The sequence below is a fragment of the Wolffia australiana genome, chromosome 6, assembly GCF_029677425.1.
Source record: "Wolffia australiana isolate 7733 chromosome 6, ASM2967742v1".
NCBI classification, from domain to species: domain Eukaryota; kingdom Viridiplantae; phylum Streptophyta; class Magnoliopsida; order Alismatales; family Araceae; genus Wolffia; species Wolffia australiana.
This window is the reverse complement of record NC_135840.1, coordinates 12,421,346-12,427,345: the sequence shown is the minus strand read 5'-3', so window position 1 is coordinate 12,427,345 and position 6,000 is coordinate 12,421,346.

Genomic DNA, 6,000 nt, shown 5'->3' with positions numbered 1-6,000 from the left:
ATGTAATTATCCCATGGATGATGTACCCTTTTATGATATCAGTGCAATGACCTTATTCCCTGACGGGGCTGCATCCCCACCATCTCCTCTAACCCCTTCTGTACGATCTAAAGCAATTGCAAAAGCTTCCGCTGCGAGAGATCAAGGCCGCTCCGTGTTTTGCCCTGAACATTGAGGCCGGCACACGCCAGACTCGGGCCAGAATCCTAGCTCAAGATTTGACCGTGTGACACCATAGGTGACAGTCTGGAGTTGTGGATATTTTTCTGGGATGTTTTTAATTTGGGGATATTTGTCAAGTTAGATTTGTTTCTAAATATTTTTGTCGTGCTGTTTATTCTCATTCTCATTCGAATTTGATGGCAACGATACTTCTTTCATCATTCGCGCCTGAGCTAGTAGCACGATGCACCTTCCTGCAAGCTGAACGGATAAGAACTTTCAGCATGATGCACCTTCCTGCAAACTGAATGTATACTATCTTCAGCACAGAGTACGCTACACAGCACCTTGGTACGCAACACAACACGGGACCTGCGTCATTGGTAATTGTCATCCAACCGTTCAGTCATCTGTCCGTCGCTTTTGGACGACGGATTACTAAATTTAAAATGACACATGACGAAATATCATACGTTCTCCAACTCTAGAGGTGGGGCTAAGTGATGGCCCCTCCTCTCTTTTCCTCCTCTCTCTCTATCGCTTTGTATGTCTGTGTGTGTCTGTGTGTCTGTCTCTCTCTCTATTTCTCTCCGTCGCTCGCTCTGTCGTTTTCTCTCTCGCTGGCTCTCTCCTTCTCTCTATTTCTCTCCCTCGCTCGCTTTATCTATCTGTTTTTATCTCTCTCGCTATTTCTTGCTCTCTCGTTCGCTTGCGAGCTCTCTTTCTCTTTCTCTCGCCCTCTAGTTCGCTAGCTCGCTCCCTCTCTCTCTCTCTCTCTTGTCCTCTAGTTCGCTAGCTCGCACTCTCTCTCTCTCTCGTCCTCTAGTTCGCTAGCTCTCTCTCTCTCTCTCTCCATCTCTCTCTCCCTCTCCCCCCCTACTCTCTCTCTCTCTCTCTCTCTCTCTCTCTCGCTCTCTCTCTCCCTCTCTCCCTCCCTCTCTCGATCGCACGCTCGCTCCCTCTCTCTCTCTCTCTCTCCCTCCCCCCCCCCCACTCTCTCTCTCTCTCTTTCTTTCTCACGTCCTCTATTTCGCTTGCTCGCTCCCCCCCCCCCTCTTCTCTCTCTTTCTCTCGTTCTCTAGTTCGCTTGTTCGCTTCCCCCCTCTCTCGCCGTCTTTCCCACGTCCTCTAGTTCGCTAGCTCGCCCCCTCTCTCTCTCTATCTCTCTTTCTCTCGTCCTCTAGTTTGCTGGCTCGCTCCCTCTCTCTCTCTCTCTCTCCGGCTCTCTCCCTCTCTCCCTCTCTCGCGCTCTCTCTCTCTCTCGTCCTCTAGTTCGCTAGTTCGCTCTCTCTCTCTCTCTCGTCCTCTAGTTCGCTAGCTCGCTCTCTCTCCCTCTCTCGTCCTCTAGTTCGCTAGCTCGCTCTCTCTCTCTCTCTTTCTCTTGTCCTCTAGTTCGCTCTCTCTCTCTCTCTCTCTTTCTCTCGTCCTCTAGTACGGCAGCTTGCCTCCTCTCTCTCTCTCTTTCTCTTTCTCTCGTTCTCTAGTTCGCTCGCTCGCTCCCCCTCTTTCTCTCGTTGTCTAGTTCGCTTGCTCGCTCCCCCCTCTCTCTTCTCTCGTTCTCTAGTTCGCTCGCGCTCTCTCTCTCACTGTCTCTCTCGGTCATTCTCTCTCCTCTCGCCCGATGACTGGCTCATTCTCCTTCTGGAATCTCGCTTGATTTCGCTCTCTAGAACATTATCTCTCTCTCTCTCTCTCTCTCTCTCTCTCTCTCTCTCTCTCTCTCTCTCTCTCTCTCTCTCTCTCTCTCTCTCTCTCTCTCTCTCTCTCTCTCTCTCTCTCTCTCCTGCCTGCTGACTCTCTTTCTACATCGAATTCTTTTCTGAATGTGTTAAATATTTATGATTTTGGATAGCTTGAACTTTTATAAAGACCCACGGTACAACCAATAATAGAGACACTTTCGGAACAATAATTTCTCCGACTCCGAATTCAACAATAATGGCTATTATGTAAATGGTGATAATTCCTAACTGTTTCGTTTGCACTAAACAAAAACTGAATCTTGTATGAACAAACTTTCCCATAATGTCAACAATCCGATCTTTTGACTCCAAGACCGCCAAGAAATTCAGTAATTCCGCATAATCGCCGCCAATTTGGAAGAAACAGGTCAAATAACATAAATGTAGCATGCGATCGGAGACCAGTTCGGTGGAATTCAATAAATAGCGGCGTGGCCAATTGATACGATAACTTTCCTGGCCACACAATAAACCTTCTCTGGCGTGAGAAAAACACATCGATCAGCCCAGCAAAGGCAGAACAAGACGACCGGTGTGAACCCGATGACAGGATATTGCGAATAGAGGATAAACCGTAGAGATTCGTCCTTCTCTTTTACCAAACTTTTCCCAGCCTATAAACGTCCTTCTCTTTTACCAAACTTTTCCCAGCCTATAAATTGCTCCCCAAGGACAGTCTCAAATATCCAGAATAAGAAGAAGGGCATCGCGACCTCCCAGAGATTGCACCCAGAAAAGGAAGGCGGCTCGTATCATTCATTATTCACTCTTTATTATCGTTCCGAATACATCGGCCGATATGAGAAAGGACGGCGGGTCTTCCATTACCATGGCCGCGGCCCTTGTTCTCGCGCTTGTCGCGGTCTCAGCCATCACACCTACGGGGGCGAGTACGCTTAGGGTGTTCGAGGGGCCGGGGTGCACTGGACGGAGCAAGGTCATCTCTGGCTGCGGTTGCTTTAGCCTTGCGGGCTACACGGGGGGCTACGTCTTCCGTTTCTCCAATGGACAACGCGCAGGGCTGACTGTCTCCAGTACGTGTGTTACCCGTGAAGCTCGTGAAATCCTCGATAGATCGACGAGGAGATGTACGCCTCACAGGAGCATGGGTGTAGATATGGCGTGTTAAGCAAGCGTAAGGCGTCGGGTTATATCTCTTCTCAGTCAGGATCTACATACACCCAAGTCTTTGATAATAACGGCCTTCTGGACTTTTTTTCGCTAATAAGAGAATGCCATAAATCTCTCGCGCTAATAAAACCCCTTGTTTTCGTATCTTTGTTTTCTGTAGTCGGGCTCAGTCCAAAGTTTTCCGTCTGTAAAAAGGGACGTCGTTCCCTAGTTCTCGGTGAATGAATGATCCTTTCTTTCTTACCAACTTTTCATCTCATGCAAACCATATTATAATTACACGGAAAAACACAGTTTCTTGGAGATGCTTTTTAACCCTTCGTGTAAACGCTAAAACATGATTATCACCTTCTTCCTCCCCACATGCTGATAGTTAGACTTTGCTGCTGTTTCCCGGTGTGACGTAAATTAGGAAAATTCACATCAGATACACTGCCGGGCAAACACAAGTTTATATGGGTCTGTACTTTTTACGACGTTTTGACTGCCAATATGAAACAATAAGGTAAAAATAAAATTTTAATCAAAGTTGATTATCGGGTAAACTATCATTAACGATATGGCAGTCCGATATGTGAGAATCAGTTTTGTTGAATGCGGTTGAAATCTCAGACAGACAAAATGATAGCACAATTTTTTGTAGGAAATCCCTTATAAGATGACATGGAACAACGAGATTCGAGTATAATCGGAACTCGTAGGAGGTTTCGCTCAATTCTACGTGAGGCAGGGGGTAAGAAGAGCATAATAAGTGTATGATTATACACGAATACTATTTATATATTGCTCATAAATATCTATATTAATGATAAAATTTACTTACAAAAGATCGAAAGAGAAGCCTGGATAGAAGCTACCATAATATCCCCTTCCGTGCGGATAAACTGTTGAACCACCAGTATCTCTGATGGCGAGGACGCCAACACATCACCGTCGAACGTGTCACCACGGTCAACCGGAAACAACACGCATGCTATGGACCCGACGGCGAAGTCAGCCGAAGTCAACCCGCCACAGTCAACCAGAGTCAACACCAAAGTCAACACGCCGCAACCGTCTACTAGCACGTCTCCACCTGTGCATGTCCCTACGCGCGTCATGACACGACGCCAAAGGCAAATCCACAACTGCCCTTTGGCGTGACACGGCGCACGTCTTTTCTTTTTCGTCTCTAATTTCTCGTCATTTACTCTTTCCTCCAAGGCCTATATATAGGCCATTGTTTTCAAGAAACATTAGACAGTCATAATTTCAAGAATTGAGTTTCATTTAAACTCTTCTTGGAGGACTGCCCTGCCTCCCTCTACCCTCAAACCCTAGCTGTCGCCGCCGCCGTCGCCGCCGCCGTCGTCGACGTCGTGTTGCAGGTCACCACCTCTCCCCATCCATCTTCTTCTCTTCCTCCTTTCTCCCACTCTCTCTCTCTCTCTCACGCCTGCCTCAGGCACCCTTCCAAGGCCACCCAAGGCAGCCACCCAGGACGCCCAGGGCTGCCGCCCAAGGCCGCCCAAGGCTGCCGCCTCAGGCCGCCCCGTGCTGCCCAGGCCGCCACAACTAGACCACCCAGGCTCCGCCCAAGGCTACCCCTGCCAGGGCCGCCCAAGGCCGCCCCAGCCAGGGCCGCCCAAGGCTGCCCAGGCCGCCCCAGTCAAGCTGCCCAGGCCACGCCCAAGGCCGCCCCTTGCCAGGGCCGCCCAAGGCTGCCTAGGCCGCCCAAGCCCGCCCCTGCTAGGGCCGCCCAAGGCTGCCTAGGCCGCCCAGGCCCGCCCCTGCCAGGGCCGCTCCTTTCTCCCACTCTCTCTCTTTCTCTCACGCCTGCCTCAGGCACCCTTCCAAGGCCACCCAAGGCAGCCACCCAGGACGCCCAGGGCTGCCGCCCAAGGCCGCCCAAGGCTGCCGCCTCAGGCCGCCCCGTGCTGCCCAAGCCGCCACAACTAGACCGCCCAGGCTCCGCCCAAGGCTGCCCCTGCCAGGGCCGCCCAAGGCTGCCCAGGCCGCCCCAATCAAGCCGCCCAGGCCACGCCCAAGGCCGCCCCTTGCCAGGGCCGCCCAAGGCTGACTAGGCCGCCCAGGCCCGCCCCTGCCAGGGCCGCCCAAGCCACGTTCTAGACCATCGCCCAGAGCGCCCCAGGCTGCTGGTCATCGTCGACGCCATCCGACGCTTCGAGCCGCGCGTGCTACGCGCGCTCCGGGTGCGCTCCACGCACGCTGCTCTGCGCACCCTACGCGCGCTTCGCGCGCGCAGGTATTCGCCTACGCTACGCCTGACTCTGCGACAACATCTAGTCTCAACCAGGGCCATTCAACGCCCGGAGCGCCCAGATCCCGTCGTTCAGTGGGCCTCTCAACGCCCGTATTCACCGAGCTTCGTCACGATCTGAATTTCCCGCAACCTCTTCACGCACTACGGTGCCGAGGTACGCCTGAACTCTTTGGTGTCAAAGTGTTCTCCGTTCAGGGTTTTCTCAAGAAGTTTCCGCCGCCGTCAGAATTAGATTTGGTTTAGATTTTCTACTTCTTCTCCCTCTTTCTCGAGTGTTTCCTCGCGTCGCGAATTCGGGTACTGATTTCGGTGCTTAGGCATCGTCGCGGTAGCGGAAGACAGTACTCCTGCCCTCGATAAGGGTCGGAGCGGCACCACCAGATTTCATCGGTTTTAAAATCCGAATCCGATCGTGTGAATTTCTGTGGACTGTTTTATCCCTCCCTACAAACCCGTCTATCACCCTTTATCCGTCGTCAACCCATCCGTCTCCTCAGTCGCCCTTTTTCCTAGTCATCCATTCCTTAGTCGTCCATTCTGTAGACGTCCTACGTCAATCTCTCCTCGTATCAATTTAGGATGCAAAAATATATATTAAATGCTTACATTTCACTTAAAAACCTGATGCATATACAAATTACAGAGTCGTCTTTTATAAAAATATAATTAGTACAATTAAAAGTGGGGAAGACATGAACGCTC